General features: G+C 42.2%; 1 long non-coding RNA gene across 1 annotated transcript; it reads right to left on the minus strand.

Moving 5' to 3' along the window:
• Window positions 1–3,949: 3,949 nt before the first annotated feature.
• On the minus strand, window positions 3,950–9,010 carry LOC138079207 (uncharacterized). The gene is made up of 3 exons (XR_011144834.1): window positions 8,886–9,010; window positions 8,086–8,384; window positions 3,950–4,396 (listed from the first exon to the last, which is right to left on the minus strand). It is a non-coding gene; the product is annotated as an uncharacterized lncRNA (long non-coding RNA).
• Between the last annotated feature and the right edge of the window lie 7,470 nt (window positions 9,011–16,480).

Genomic DNA, 16,480 nt, shown 5'->3' on the forward strand with positions numbered 1-16,480 from the left:
ACTCAGACACTCTCTGTGAGCTTCAGTTTCTACATCTATGAAATGGGATAATACCTACCTCCTTGTTTGGTTTTGATGATCAAACAAGAGAGTGTGTATGAAAAAGTTTGGTAAGCTATAAAGCGCTATATGAGTATTACTAATAGGACTACTATGATACTCACAATGTGTCCAACCACATCAACCCTGAGAGTGTGATTTTGGTTGTAATTGCCCTGCCTTGCTTCCTGCTGTTCCCCAGCACTGAGTCACCATCAACAACTCTTGTAAGTCAGCTGGCTTTAGAGGGGTTGAGAGTTGATGGGGAGAACTGCTGAAGAAGAGGCAATTCAGATTCTTTCTGTTCTTCCTCCAACCATAAACATTCAAACCTGGTAAAGTGCAGTTAAAAAGAACAAGAATGGAATTCAAAAAGATACGTACACCCCAATGTTCATAGCAGCACTATTTATAATAGCCAAGATATGGAAGCAACCCAAGTGTCAATCAACAGTTGAATGGATAAAGATATGGTATATAGAATGGATGAAGATCTGTGACAATCTAGAAGGATGGGGTGGGGGGGGCAAGATGGGAGGGAGGCTTGGGAAGGAGGGGACACGAGTATACCTATGGATGATTCTTGTTGATATATGACAGAAAACCACAAAATTCTGTAAAGCAATTATCCTTCAATTAAAAAAAAGATGTGATATATATAGACAATGAAATACTACTCAGCCATTAAAAAGAATGAAATTTTGCCATTTGCAGCAACATACGTAGACTTGGAGGGCGTTATGCTAAGTGAAAGCTCAGAGAAAGACGAATACTATATATATCACTTATATGTGGAATATAAAAAATACAACAGACTGGTGAATGTAACAAAAAGGAAGTAGGCTCACAGAGACAGAGAACAAATTAGTGGTTAGCAGTGTGGAGAGGGAAAAAGGGAGGTGCAGCATTGGGGTAGGTAAGTTAGAGGTACAAACAGGTATGGAATAAACTACAAGGATATCTTGTACAACTCAGGAAATACAGCCAATATTTTATAATAACCACAAATAGAATGTAACCTTTAAAAATTGTGAATCACTATATGGTACATCTGTAACTTGTACAATTTTGTACAGCAACTACGCATGCTAAGTCACTTCAGTCGTGTCTGACTCTTTGTGACTCTGTGGACTATCGCCCACTACGTTCCTCTCTCCATGGAATGCTCCAGGCGAGAATACCAGAGTGGGCTGCCACGCCTTCCTCCAGGGACTCTCCCCGACTCAGGGACTGAACCCACGTCTCTTTATGTCTCCTGCGTTGGCTGACAGGTTCTTTGCCACTAATGCCACCTGGAAAGCCCACAGCAACTATACTTCAAATTAAAAAAATAGAGCAAGAGTGGGGTGTGGGGAGAGAAAGGAATGGAAGAGATTTGTTCTAGATCTCCAAATACCATTCTAAGGGTTGATATCAAGTTGACATTAAGTCAGATCACACCGTGCTTACGGCCTTTTAATTATTCCCTCGTGCCTATGCGACAAAGTTCACTTTTTTTTTGCCGCACCGTGCAGCATGTGGAATATTAGTTCCCCAAGCACAGCTCGAACCCATGCCCCCTTCAATGGAAGCACAGGGTCTTAGCTGCTGGACCATGAGGGAAGTCCCTCATTTCTTGATCTGGCCCCTATTTACCTCTCCAGGTTCTCTTTAGTCCTTCCTCCATGTACTACATTCCAACCACAACCAACTTTAAACACAGTGAAATCCCTCCTAGTTTCTTCTGACTTGTGCTGTCCTTGTGCCGTCCCTCTCCCTGATTTTCCTCCTTGACTTCCAGTATGAGTTCACATGCTTCCTCCAGCGAGAAGTCCTCCTTGGTTTCCCCAGGCAAAGTCAAGCATCACTGGGCCTGTATGACCTTCGGTGCTCTGCTAGTACAGGGGAGGGTATGGAATGCTAGGTAGCAGATGAAAGCATTGCGTTTTATGCTGGGGAGCAGATGAGAGCCCTGCGTCTTCCGTCACTTTGACTTTTACACCCAGATGAACCATCTGTGGCAAGGCACAAGAGATACCCTGGAGTGGGCTGTGAAAAGCCATAAGCTAGCTATAAAGAAGTGGCTATATAGCCACATAAAGAAGTGGCTATATAGATTCTGGAGCCAAATGACCTGGTGTCAGGACCTTGGAACCAAACTCTTGGTCTCTCAGTATGCACATATGTAAAATGGGGATGACAATATCAGTAATCATATCATAGGGCAGTTATGGGGATAAAGTGAATTCATGCATTAAAAAAACACAGAGAACAGCACCTGCCACATACTTGTTAGCTCCTGCTATTAGTCTCACTCTCTCTTCCTTGTGAAATGGGGATAAAACTCACTGGAGAGAGTGGATATCAGAATTACTCACGATAAGCAGAAGTGCTTGGCTTAGAGAAGATGCTTGATAAATCTGTTACTTGCCCTTTTGGATCTTGCCATTTGTATTACAGTGTTTTATTTCAACCACTAAAATCTCTTAGCTTTTCCAGGAAGAGAGAGCTTCATCTATCATTGTGTTCTTAGTATCTGATGCACACTAGATGCTCAAGAAATGTTTGGCCAATGAATTGATAAAAATAAATGGGAAAACTCAAAAGAGTTAGCTTTAATGGCCTCTTAGCTATATCCAGAAAGGTCACAAAATAGTAATTTAATCCCTAAAAATCTGTGTCTTTATAAATCTGTGTGCAAATCATAGTTTGAATATGTATTTTTTGTTTGTTTTTAAAAAATTTTACAATATTGTATTGGTTTCTGACATACAGCAACATGCATTAGCCATAGTTATACATAGCTCCCCTCTCTCTGGAGCCACCCTCCCCTCTCCCATCCCACTCCTCTAGGTTATCACAGAACACCAGACTGGGCTCTGTGTATTACACAGCAACTTCTCACCAGTTACCCATTTTGCACATGATAGTATATATGTTGATGCTACTTTCTCCATTTGTCCCATGCTCTCCCTCCCCTACTGTGTCCACAAGTCCCTTCTTTATATCTGGGTCTCTAGTCCTTCCCTGCAATAGGTTCATCAATACCATTTTCTAGACTCCATTTATACATGTTAATATACGATATTTGTTTTTCTCTTTCTGACTTACTTCACTCTGTGTAACAGGCTCTAGGTTCATCCACTTCATTGGAACTGACTCTAATTTGTTCCTTTTTATGGCTGAGTAATATTCTGCTGTACGTATGCACTACATCTTCTTTATCCGTTCATCTGTCTATGGACGTGTAGGTTTCTTCCATGCTCTGGCTATTGTAAACAGTGCTGCAATGACCGTTGGGGTGCATGTGTCCTTTAGAATTGTGGTTTTCTCAGGTATATGTCCAGTAGTGGGGTTGCTGGGTCATATGGTAGATTTTGAATATGAGTTTTAAATTGTTTTGTGTTTGTGTTTGTTGGTATCTTGTTCCTCCTGTGTCTTCTCTGTATTCATTTTGGGCAGGGTTTCTCAAGCCAGCAGTAACAATTCTTTGTTGTGGAGACTGTCCTGTGACCGTAGATATTTAGCAACATCCCTGGCTTCTACCCACAAAATGCCGGTAGCATCTGCCACCCTTAGTTTTGACAACCTACAATGTCTCTACGCAGTGCTAAAAGTTTGGGGGAGGGGGAGTGGAACCTATTTCCTTTCCCCACTGTTGAGAAGGACTGATCTTGGGAAAATTTTCAGATATAGCAAATTTTGGTAGCCTGATTTTTCTCTGTATCTCTAAGGCAAAAAGCTGGTTGATATGCCTCTAAAGGCGATGGATTCTAACAATGATGAAGGAGAATTTGTCCTTCCCTGAAGACAGAATTCTTCCCCCTTCTCACTCTCAGAAATGGCACAAAGGCAGACAGGAGGTTGGGAGCATGTTTTATTTACCCAGAATAGCCCCCCAAAATAGCAAGTGCATATTTCTTTCACTTCAGTTTGTGGGAAAACTGCAAGAATGCAGTGTTTTACAATTCAGATTAAAGTGAAAAACACATCAGGCTGTCTGATTTTTCTGGGAGCCAGAAGAAGGAGAGGGACTCATTCTGAAATAGTTGCACAAAACACTTTTCAGCATCAGAAAAACTTTTTTACAGCATGAAAGAAAAATGTGCATGTTGAGAAAGAACATGAAAAAAAAAAAAGAGAGAAAGAACATGAATGCTAAAAACACATTGTTCCTATAAATCCTTGACTCTGAGACACAGTTCATAATGCTGCATAACTAATAGTGCCGTTTTAAAGCTATTTAAGCCAGGAAATTTGTTATCAGGTGACTCATATGTGTGGGGAAATCCAGTTCACTTGTGCCAGAGATGAAAGCAAGCGATTAGGTATTTAAATGTTGAGATTCCATTCAGTCTTGTAAATGAAGAGCAGTAATCTTGGGTGAGGAGAAAAGAAAGGGGGTAGTTACTCATCAGGTTAAAAAATGTTCAAGGGCTCTTTGGATTTAAATAATAAAACCTTATATTTATGACACATTATATTTATAACACATTTATCTTTCAAATAGTGTAAGTACTTTTCTTTTTTATTTTGAAACATTCAAAAAGTTTTAAATAAAAGTTAAGTACAATACAAAGAGGGGCTTCCCTGGTAACTCAGCTGGTAAAGAATCCACCTGCAGTGCAGAACACCCCAGTTCGATTTCTGGGTCAGGGAGATCTCCTGGGGAAAGGATAGGCTATCCACTCCCGTGTTCCTGCCTGGAGAATCCCACGGACAGAGGAGTCTGGCGGGCTATAGTCCATGGAGTCGCAAAGAGTCAGCCATGACTGCGCAACTAATACAACACAGCAGAATACAAAGAACATTTCATCCTTCACCATTTGAAAGGCAGTGTGGGTCTGATGCCCCAACATCCCCGAATACTTCTTCGTGTTATTTCCTACAAATAAAGACTCTCTCCTATATAACTGCAAGGTAACCATTAAAACCAGAAAATTAACGCTGATAACCTGTGTGCCTGCTCAACTGAGTCCAACCCTTTGTGACCCCATGGGCTGTAACTCACCAGATTCCTCTGTCTATGGGATTTCCCAGGCAAGAATACTAGACTGGGTTGCCATTTCCTCCTCCAGGGGATCGTCCCAACCCAGGGACTGAACCAGAGTCTCCAGCATCTCCTGTTTTGGTAGGCGGATTCTTTTTTTAAGTCTTTATTGAAATTGTTACAATATTGCTTCTGTTTTATGTTTTGGTTTTTTGCTGTGAGACATGGGGGATCTTAGCTCCCCAACCAGGGATTGAACCTGTACCCTCTGCATTGGAAGGTGAAGTCTTAGTCTTCCCTGGACAAAGGTAAAGCCCCCGTAGGACCAGGGAAGTCCCCGTAGGTGGATCTTTACTGCTTAAAATATGGCTACTGCCTAATTCTCCACGTGCACACAAGTTTCACCAAATGTCTCAATAAAATCTTTTCTAGCAACAAGATCTGGTTCAGAATCACACATGGCATTGGATTGTCATGCCTCTCCTGTTTCCCTCAGCCTGGAATAATTCCCTGGACTTTCATTGACTTTCTTGACCTTGGGACTTGTGAAGAAGATGGGTTAGTTCTTTTGTAACTTGTCCCTTAGTTTGGGGCTTTACTGGTGTTTCCCAGATATATCGTACAAGTGATGCTGCTTTCTTCCCATTATATCCTGTCGGGTGGCTCACGATTTCAATTTGTCCCACATCTAATGATGTTTCCATTGATCCGTTGATTAAGGTGGTCTCTGCCGAGCATATTCTCTGTGAATATATCCTTTTCTCTCTTGAAACCTGTAAACATCCCATTCTTCACCAAATATTGCTGTATTTATTTATTTATGTCTGTTCTTAAATTTTCTTATTTTATTAATGAGTGATAATATTTCCTGTCCTTTAAAAAAATTAAAAAAAATTTTAGCTGCACCTGTGTACCTGGAGAATCCCATGGAGAGAGGAGCCTGGTGGGCTACAGTCCATGGGGTCGCAAAGAGTTGGACATGACTGAATGACTAACATACAACTTAGTTCCCCAGCTAGGGCTCAAACCCATGTTCTCTGCATTGGAGGCTTAGAGTGTTATTCACTGGACTACCAGGGAAGTTTCCCTGTCATTTAAAATTCTGATGCTCGAATTGTTCTTGATGTGGCCAGTGGAAGTCTCTTCAAGCTGGTATCCCTTTAGACATGTTCACATCATTCCTTAAGCCCTTCCTTGCTTTCTGGCCCAACAGGATGTTTCAGACTCACACATTCCCTGCCTCAAATGTGAGATCAGCCATCTCTCTAGGAATCTCTGGTTCCTTTCAAAGGAAAATTGTGATTGAGATGCAAGATCTCGACACTAAGTGTGCTCATTTCTACTGGTCTCTCCTGCTCCCAGGTCTGCTGTGATGGCTATAAATATGTGTCTCTCAATCTCCTGCTACAGGAAGCATACTTGACTGACACCCCCAACTACTCCGGAAATCAAATTCCCCTCTTTCCCAGGTTTTGTTGCTGCTGCTTTCTGTAGGTTGCAGTCGTTTGTTGAGCGACTTTCCTAAACCCCTTTTGTAAAGGTCATTTTCCTTATCTTGTGGGGTCTCTGAAGTCTCTGTTTCTTTATCCTGGTGGTCAACTGATGGGTTAACAGACTTTCTTAAACTCCTGGAGCCAAAATAAATAAGTAAATCCTCTCCAGGTCTTTGCAAATTGGCTGTGTGTTGCAGCCAATGCTTCAGTGCTTAGCCAGGCCATTTGTAATTTGGCTTTAGCCTTTCCTCTCGCTTGTGCTAAGCCTGAAGGTCAGCCAGAGGTGAAACTGTGTGGCCTGTCCAGGTCTTTCCTGAGGACATGTCCTGAGCATGTGTACAGTGTTCCTGATCCCCCTGAATATACAGAAGCTTTTCAAATTATTATTCCCCAAGTATATCAATCCTCTGCTTTTCCTCCCTGATTTCTACATGTCTGTGGTCTGACCCGTCTTTCCTTGTTTTTGAAGAATCTCCTCCAGACAACCACTTCTGTTCATTAAGAGGGTCCTGAGTTAGGTGGTGCAAAGGCAAGCCCTTTGTTTTCAGTCCTTCAGGGAGTCTCCAAACAGGTCAAAAGATAAAAAACACAGTTCTTTGGGGACAAGGTACCCTCTGGTCTCTTCAGAACAAGGAACTCCCCTCGGGGAACACTGGATGCTGATTTCTAGAATGCTGCTACAGCAAGGAGGCAAGGCTGGGCAAGGGCAAAGAAATACACAGCCGCTGCTCTACCATGCTTCAGGGGCCCTTTTCCTGATCAAGCATTTGCTCCATTTCTGTAAACCCTTCACGACCTTCTGAAGTTCTGATGAAGTTGCCTCTGACAGTTTCTGCCAGGCTTTTTCAGTGGACCTAAGAGAATAACTCTACCATTTTCATTGTCTTTGGCAGTAATCCATCTCGCTTGTGTTTGCAACTCCTTTTCCAGTAGTTAGAAACGTGGCTTCCATTATCCTTAATGTGTTTACTTACTTGATCAACTCCTCTGTGCATGTGTGCTAAGTGACTTCAGTCATGTCCAACTCTTTACAGCCCCATGGACTAGAGCCCGCCAGGCTCCTCTATCCATGGGATTCTCCAGGTAAGAATACTGGAGTGGGTTGCCTTTTCCTCTTCTAGGGGATCTTCCAGACCCAGGGATTGAACCTGTATCTCTTATGTCTCCTGCTTTGGCAGGCAGGATCTTTATCAGTAGCACCACCTGGGAAGCCCCAATTCCTCTGTGTGTATCCAGTATTCTAACTTCACCATTATCGCCATCCCTGCATGAACATCCTCTTCTTTGCTCTGACTCTGGTTCCCTATGGCAGGGGTACCCTCTACTGCAGATGTCATCTGCTTCTGCTAGGACTAAGTACTTTATTTACTGTTCATGTTTTAATTTTATTAGTTTTATTGGGGGTTTATATAGCTGATCTTGAAATAAGAAAAACTACTACTAGAAACAAAGTATAATTCTTTTCAAATTTTCATGAATTCTTCTTAGGTATCCCCCTACCCACCCCAATGCTTTCATGGTGTAGCTAGGAGCAACTATGATTTCCATTCAGTGACAGGAAAATAGAGGAAGAAGGCCACTCACCATGGTACCCACAAAATTTATGGTAACCGGTTGCAGCAGCACCCTCTGTGATTTGGGGAGTTCTTGGTCAGCACCCTCATCCATGCCTTCAGCAGCTTTCCAGATCTTCATTACTTTCCTCAAGCCCCCACTATATTCTTTCCAACTTCACTCTGAAGAGATTAACTTTGCTTTTTGTTTGTTAAGCAAACGCAGGCGAACAAATGTCAGCTTCTTTCAGTGTTGTCTCCACTCTCCCCTAAACCTACTAACAGCCACCAGGGACAGACTGAAGCTTTGTGGTGCCTGAGCAGATACAGCTGGAGAAGGGAGAACATTTTTAAAAAATGGATGCAAAAATATTTACCTTTGCAAAGTTTATAAAAACACATGAGCATGTTAAATCTTTGCCAGGGTCCCTCCGAGGGCCTTTGGAAGATGTCTATAGAAAATGGGCGTGGGAGGAAGGGAGCTGGGGCTTCGGCAGCCTTAGATAGGCACACACATTCTCCCCTGGATTCTCCTTTTACCCAGAAGTGGCCTCCCTCCCCCTCCCTCCTCCCTCCCCCTCCCTCCTCCCCTCCCATCTCCCCCCTTCCCTGCCCCTCTCCCTCTTCCCCTTTCTTCCTCTCCTCCCCCTCCCTCCCTCCTCCTCCCCTCCCTCTCTCCTCTCCCCTCCCCATTCCCTCCCCATTCCCTCCCCATTCCCTTCCCATCTTCCCCTTTTCCTTCCTCTTTCCTCTCCCCCTCCCACCCCCTCCTTTTCCTTCCCTTCTTCCCCATCCTCCTCCTGGTCCTCCTTCCATCCCAGGGCCACCTACCCTGTCAAGCTCCAGATCTTCCGGGAAGCCTCTGATTCACTCTTTCATTTCCTCCTCCTTTACTGAATCACCCACTTCAGGTTATAAATGTGACTCTGTTCCTCTCAAACTTAAAAACAAAGTAGCCAATCAATCCTAACAGTGTCAACCACCCCTACCCCTGCTCCCCGGTTGCTCCATCTCCAAATTCCTTTCTAGCCACACAATTTGCTCCCTTGCCTTTAACAACAAAATTCTGGGAAAACCACTGGCCTCTCTCCCTGTTCCCCATTCGTTTCCCAATTCATGGCATTCTTCCTTTGGCTCTCATAACTTGGCTGAAATAGGTTTGGGTAAAGTCATCAATGACTGTTTTGTTCACTTTAAGTTTATTAGTGATTAAAAAAAACAACAACAACCCAAGCAGTAGAATTTTAAAAAGTAATGGTCCTCCTAGTATCTCAAACAGTGAAGTGTCTAAAACAGAATTAAGTTTCCCATTAGCTCCACTAAGTACCTGCCTCGGAATGCCTACTCTTAACAATTTCATGTTTAGAAATGGTTACTTCTTCTTACTTTTTGCTTTATTCATCCATATCTAAAACAAACACATATACAATTACATAGGATTTCTCTCTCTCTTTTCCCTTTCTCCTTCCCTTCGTTCCTTCAGAACATAAATCTCATCACATTGAATCTTCTTTCTCTTCAATTAATCATACATCACAGCTACACTTACAAACCAACAGATATGAATCTACACAATTCTTTTTGACGGTTGTATGGTATCCCACACTAAAGATACACTGTTTTGTCTTTTTAAAAAATATTTATTTGTTCAGCTGAGACAGGTCTTAGTTGTGACATACCAGCTTAGTAGTTGTGATGGCGTATGGGCCTAGTTGTCCCACAGCATGTGGGATCTTAGTTCCCTGACCAGGGATCAAACCTATGTCTCCTGCATTACAAGGCAGATTTTAAACCACTGTACCATCAGGGAAGTCCCAGGATATACTGTTGTTGATTCAGCTACACCCTGTTGGAGTGCATTCAGGTTCTTTTGACTAGGTTGAAGGATATAAAAGTGCCACTTTTAGTGAAGTAAGCCAGAAAGAAAAACACCAATACAGTATACTAACACATATATATGGAATTTAAAAGATGGCAATGACGACCCTGTATGCAAGACAGCAAAAAAGACACAGATGTGTATAACGGACTTTTGGACTCAGAGGGAGAGGGAGAGGGTGGGATGATTTGGGAGAAGGGCATTGTAACATGTATACTATCATGTAAGAATCGAATTGCCAGTCTATGTCTGACGCAGGATACAGCATGCTTGGGGCTGGTGCATGGGGATGACCCACAGAGATGTTATGGGGAGGGAGGTGGGAGGGGGGTTCATGTTTGGGAATGCATGTACACCCTTGGTGGATTCATGTCAATGTATGGCAAAACCAATACAGTATTGTAAAGTAAAATAAAGTAAAAATAAAAGTTAAAAAAAAAAGAAAAAAAAAGTGCTGCTTTTGTAGGCTTGTTTTTTTGTTTTGTTTTGTTTTCTATTACATACAATGTTACAATAAATATCTATTTGTGCGTATCTCTATCATCTTTTCTTTCTGCTGATAAATTCCAAGAAGTGGAACTGTAGTGTTAAAGGTGTATATATTTTACTCCTAGATTGCTTTCCTAAAATGGTGACACAGTGTATGTTCCCATCAACAGCCTTTTGGGAAGTTATACGTCACAACGACCTCTTTTCAGTGCTTCTCTTAGCAGACTTTGCAGTAAGCTGTACAGTCGGCTCTTGGTATCTGCAAGGGTTGATTCTAGGATCCCCCTGGATACCAGAATCCTGGTATGCTCAAGCTCATTATGTAAAGTGGTGTAGTATTGTCAGCCTTCCACATCCTCGGTTCTGCTTTACCATCCTCTCCAGGGTTGGTTGAATCTGGATGCAGAACCCAGAATACAGAAGGCCAACTGGGCTTCCCTGGTGGCTCAGTCGGTAAAGAACCTGCCTGCAGTGCAGACTAGGGTTCGATTCCTGGGTCAGGAAGATCCCCTGGAGAAGGAAAAGGCAACCCACTTCAGTATTCTTGCCCGGAAAATCCCAATCCTATGGACAGAAGAACTTGGTGGGCTATAGTCCACGGGGTCACAAGAGTCAGACACAATTTGGTGACTAAACCACCACTGTGTTTGCTATTGTTAATCACGTTTTATCCTGGCATCACTTTCAACCAGCTTTCCACTTGCCTCTTTCTGTCTCTTGCCCTAACCTCTCCCAACCAAGTACTAACCAGGCCTAACTCTGCTTAGCTTCCAAGATTTGCCATGGTTCTGCCAAGATTTACTTTTCTAGTCACACTGCTGCTGCTGCTGCTGCTGCTAAGTCGCTTCAGTCGTGTCCGACTCTGTGCAACCCCATAGACAGCAGCCCACCAAGCTCCACCGTCCCTGGGATTCTCCAGGCAAGAACACTGGAGTCTAGTCACACTAAATGTTCTATTCTCTCCTTAGGGAAGTTTATGGTTTCAACTATATCATCTCTGCCCTCAGCCTGCCAATGAATTGACCCCAAGGTGACTTCACCTGAACTGGAAAAGAATTTCCCTTCCTGAAGATGTCATACAATCATTATCCAGAAAATTGTGGCAATAACTTCTTGATTACTATTTAACATTCTATAGTAAGTCCCCTGGATTGTATGGTGTACACGCTCCATAATCACCATTGAAAGCTGTGTTCTCCATTCCTCTCCCAAGTCTAAACTTCTACATCAAAACGCTCTGCTGGAGGGCGTGGCAAAAAAGGAACCCTCCTGTACTGTTGGTAGGAATGTAAATTAGTGCAGCCACTATGGAGAACAGTATGGAGGGTCCTCATAGAACTAAAAATAGAGCTACAAAATGATCCAGCAATCCCACTCCTGGACATATATCCAGAGAAAAGCATAATTTGAAAAGATACAGGCACCCCAATGTCCACTGCAGCACTATTTACAATTGCCAAGACATGGGAACAACCTATATGTTCAATAGGGCAGTGGATAAAGATGTGGGGCATACATACAGTGGAATATCACTCAGCTGACTTTGCAACCCCATGGACTATAGCCCACCAGGCTCCATGGAATTCAGGAATTCTCCAGGCAAGAATTGAACTCAGGTCTCCTGCAATGCAGGAAAATTCTTTACTATCTTTACTATTAGGAAGCCCTAAAAAAAAGAATGAAACAATGCCATTTGCAGCAACATGGATGGATGTAGGGATTGTCATACTGAGTGAGTTAAATCAGACAAAGACAAATATCATATGATATTGCATGGCTGAGCGACTGAACTGATGGCTTATACGTGGAATCTATTAAAAAATAAAAGACACAGAAACAGAACTATAGATGTAGAAACCAACTTATGGTTATCAGGAGGTATGTGGGGGGATAAACTGGGAGACTGGGATGGACATATACATACTACTATATGAAATAAATAACTAATAAGAACCTACTGTATGGCACAGCAAACTCTGCTCAATATTCTGTAATTGCCTATATGGGAAAAGAATCTAAAAAAGGAGTACATATATGTGTAACTGATTGACTTTGCTATATACCTGAAACTAACATCACATTATATGTAAACCAACTACACTCCAATAAAAATTTAAGAAAAACAGAACAACACATTCTCCTGGATAGCTGCAGCTCGGTGTTTCACAAACATTGCCAGTATAAAAGGCCCATTGTTGAACTTACCATCAGTCCCTCTTGAAATGCTCCTTATGCATTTCTTTTCTTAGTAAATTAGACTGCCATTCACTGGGATGCATAATTTAGAAACCTGGAAATTCATCCTAGTCTACTTCTGTCTCTCCCAATTCACATCTGATAGGTCACCAAGTCCTGCAGTTTTGATCTCATATTCCTGAAATCCACCACCTCTTTTCAAACTCGAGTGCTGCTGTCCTGACCATCTCTTTCATAGACTAAAAATAACTTCATCACTGGTCTTCCTACTTTTTTTTTTTTTTTTTTTGCCTTGCCTCCCTTCTGTTACCCACACTGCTGCCAGAGGAATTATTTAACATTCAAATCAATTCTCACCATGAGAAAAATCCTTCAATATCCATACTGTCAAGAGGTGAAAATCTAAACTTCTTAGCATGACTTTAAAAGCTCTTTATTATCCAATACCTACTTAACGGTTTTGCCTCATTTCCTGATATTCTCTGAAAGCGCCCTAGGCTTCAGATATATGGATCTACTTTCAAATTCCCAACATGCCAAGCTCTCTCTCTAATAATTCAGTGCCTTTGCACCTGCTCTCCTTCTGCTTGGAATTCCTTGTCAGTCATGATGGCTTGACAAACTCTGACTTAAATTTCAAGACTCAACTGCAGGGTTATTTTCCCTTCTTTAAATTGTTCAGTTAGCCATATGTGCTGTGTACTTGAGTTCCTTGTTGATATGGTACAAACATGCACTATAAATAAATTTTAACTATTTATTTTTGTTTCATTAATTGGATTTTTTTAAACTAGGTTGTGAGCTTCTAGACAGTAGGGACTATATGATTAATCTCATCTTTGCATGCTCAGCACTTTACTGAGACTGGCCTTGAATATTTTTAATAGGCACTTGAATGCATGTGAAACAAATTATTAAGAAGAACAGCAACCTGACTGAACTTAAGCTATTGATTTTCACCTAAGTAGCTTTAAAGAAATTGCAAAAAATAAATAATACATTAAAGCAAATTTAAGAACAGAAAACGAAAGTAAATTTCCTATTATTACACTATCCTAATCACTGTTTTAGTGCATTTAGTTTTCATCTTTTCTCAAGCATGTGGTATTAATATATATGTTTATGTTTAAACATGTATGTATATATTTATATTTTATATAGCTGTAATTAAAGTCTATTGGAGAAGGAAATGGCAACCCACTCCAGTGTTCTTGCCTGGAGAAATCCCAGGGACGGCAGAGCCTGGTGGGCTGCCATCTATGGGGTCTCACAGAGTCGGACACGACTGAAGCAACTTAGCAGCAGCAGCAATTAAAATTTACATGCACTTTGGGATTTCCCTGGTGGTCCAGTGGCTGAGATTCTGTGATCTCAATGCAAGGGACCCCAGTTCAATCCCTGGTCAGGAACTAAATCCCACACGCCACAACTAAGACTTCGCATGCCATACTAAAGATCCTACAATCTGTACTAAGACCCGGTGCAGCCAAATAAATTAATTTTTTTTAAAAAAGCATTTTTATAAGTTTTCAAGCTTAGCGAACTGTAAACATTTTTCTAACAGTTTTATAGCCTCCAAATTATTATTTTCCAGGACTACAAATATCTCAACTCCCTACTAAGGTTGATAGTCTAAATGAGACTTAGGTTATACCCAGTTTTCTATTATAAATAGGAATAGATCCAGGTTTTGTGAACCTGAAATTTATACAATTTTGAGTGATGTTTTCAGAAAAAGAACACAAAATTACCTTACTTTTGCAAATAGGACCATGTGAACACATTGTGTTTCACAGGGGCCTGTGAAAGTGGGAAGGGAGTCCTGAAGGTTAATTTGCATTGGCTTTGCAGTTATTGACCTCCAACTAGAAATAATCCTGGACTAAACATTTTGAGCCTGAATTTTTTTTTCCTTTGCTTCCATGGTGTCTAAAGGATTCCCAGTTACCAGGATCCCATTTGCCTTGTGGGGGTTGGGAAAGGAAATGGTCATTTATTGAGCACCTATTACATAATGACCAGTTTCTATATATTTTTAAATTTAATTCCTACCACAAGCCTGAAAACTAAAATCTCCATGTTACAGATAAGAAAACTGAGGTGCAGTGCGCTTAAATCGTATGCCCAGAGTTACACATCTAGTGACTGAAAGGGTTGGATCCTTCTGGTCTTATTCCAAAGCTCATACCTTCCTGACTACATCAGGGTGTCTCCACAGCCTCATAGCTTCGAGGTAATGTTTTCTAGGTTATTGTGGAAATCCGGTTATTAGTGATTTGTTTTGAGGATGACAGAATACAAAACTTGCAGAATCCTGACACGGTTAATGGAAGAAGGTAATTTAGATCAGTGGTGGCTAGACTTTCACAGATGCATTTAGGAGAAAGATTTGGCTCTTTCTAGGAATACCAGACCACCTAACCTGCCTCTTGAGAAATCTGTATGCAGGTCAGGAAGCAACAGTTAGAACTGGACATGGAACAACAGACTGGTTCTAAATAGGAAAAGGAGTACGTCAAGGCTGTATATTGTCACCCTGCTTATTTAACTTATGTGCAGAGTACATCAAGAGAAACGCTGGACTGGAAGAAACACAAGCTGGAATCAAGACTGCCGGGAGAAATATCAATAACTTTAGATATGCAGATGACACCACCCTTATGGCAGAAAGTGAAGAGGAGCTAAAAAGCCTCTTGATGAAAGTGAAAGAGGAGAGTGAAAAAATTGGCTTAAAGCTCAACAGTCAGAAAACGAAGATCATGGCATCTGGTCCCATCACTTCATGGGAAATAGATGGGGAAACAGTGGAAACAGTGTCAGACTTTATTTTGGGGGGCTCCAAAATCACTGCAGATGGTGACTGCAGCCATGAAATTAAAAGATGCTTACTCCTTGGAAGAAAAGTTATGACCAAGCTAGACAGTATATTCAAAAGCAGAGACATTACTTTGCTGACTAAGGTCCGTCTAGTCAAGGCTATGGTTTTTCCTGTGGTCATGTATGGATGTGAGAGTTGGACTGTGAAGAAGGCTGAGTGCCGAAGAATTGATGCTTTTGAACTGTGGTGTTGGAGAAGACTCTTGAGAGTCCCTTGGACTACAAGGAGATCCAACCAGTCCATTCTGAAGGAGATCAACCCTGGGATTTCTTTGGAAGGAATGATGCTAAAGCTGAAGCTCCAGTACTTTGGCCACCTCATGCGAAGAGTTGACTCATTGGAAAAGACTCTGATGCTGGGAGGGATTGGGGGCAGGAGGAGAAGGGGACGACCCAGGATGAGATGGCTGGATGGCATCACAGACTCGGACGTGAGTCTGAGTGAGCTCTGGGAGATGGTGATAGACAGGGAGGCCTGGCGTGCTGTGATTCATGGGGTCGCAAAGAGTCGGACACGACTGAGCGACTGAACTGAACTGAGCCTGCCTGGATAGAGAAGGCAATGGCATCCCACTCCAGTACTCTTGCCTGGAAAATCCCATGGATGGAGGAGCCTGGCGGCCTACAGTCTCCGGGGTCCCATGAGAGTCGGACAGGACTGTTTCGCTAAACAATCTGCTTACAGACACGCATCACCTTGGCTCGGTGTCCATTTCCTGGAAATAGCAGAGCATCTGTGGTCGGAAGACCTGGGTTAGGTTAGGACTTGCTATGGTCTACGTGAGTGACCTTGGGAAAGTCATTGAATCCCCTAGTTTCCCATTTTCCTCTTCTGATGCAATGAGGATGCCAAGTGACACAACCTGTCTTACCCCAGGGTAGTTATGAGTGTCAAATCTGACTGTGAGCAGCACTTGGTGAACTTCAGTGTTACTACGATATTGAGTACCACTGCTGGAGTAGCTCCAGCTCCGCGCCACCTGCC

This window comes from Capricornis sumatraensis, chromosome 4, assembly GCF_032405125.1.
Source record: "Capricornis sumatraensis isolate serow.1 chromosome 4, serow.2, whole genome shotgun sequence".
NCBI lineage: Eukaryota > Metazoa > Chordata > Mammalia > Artiodactyla > Bovidae > Capricornis > Capricornis sumatraensis.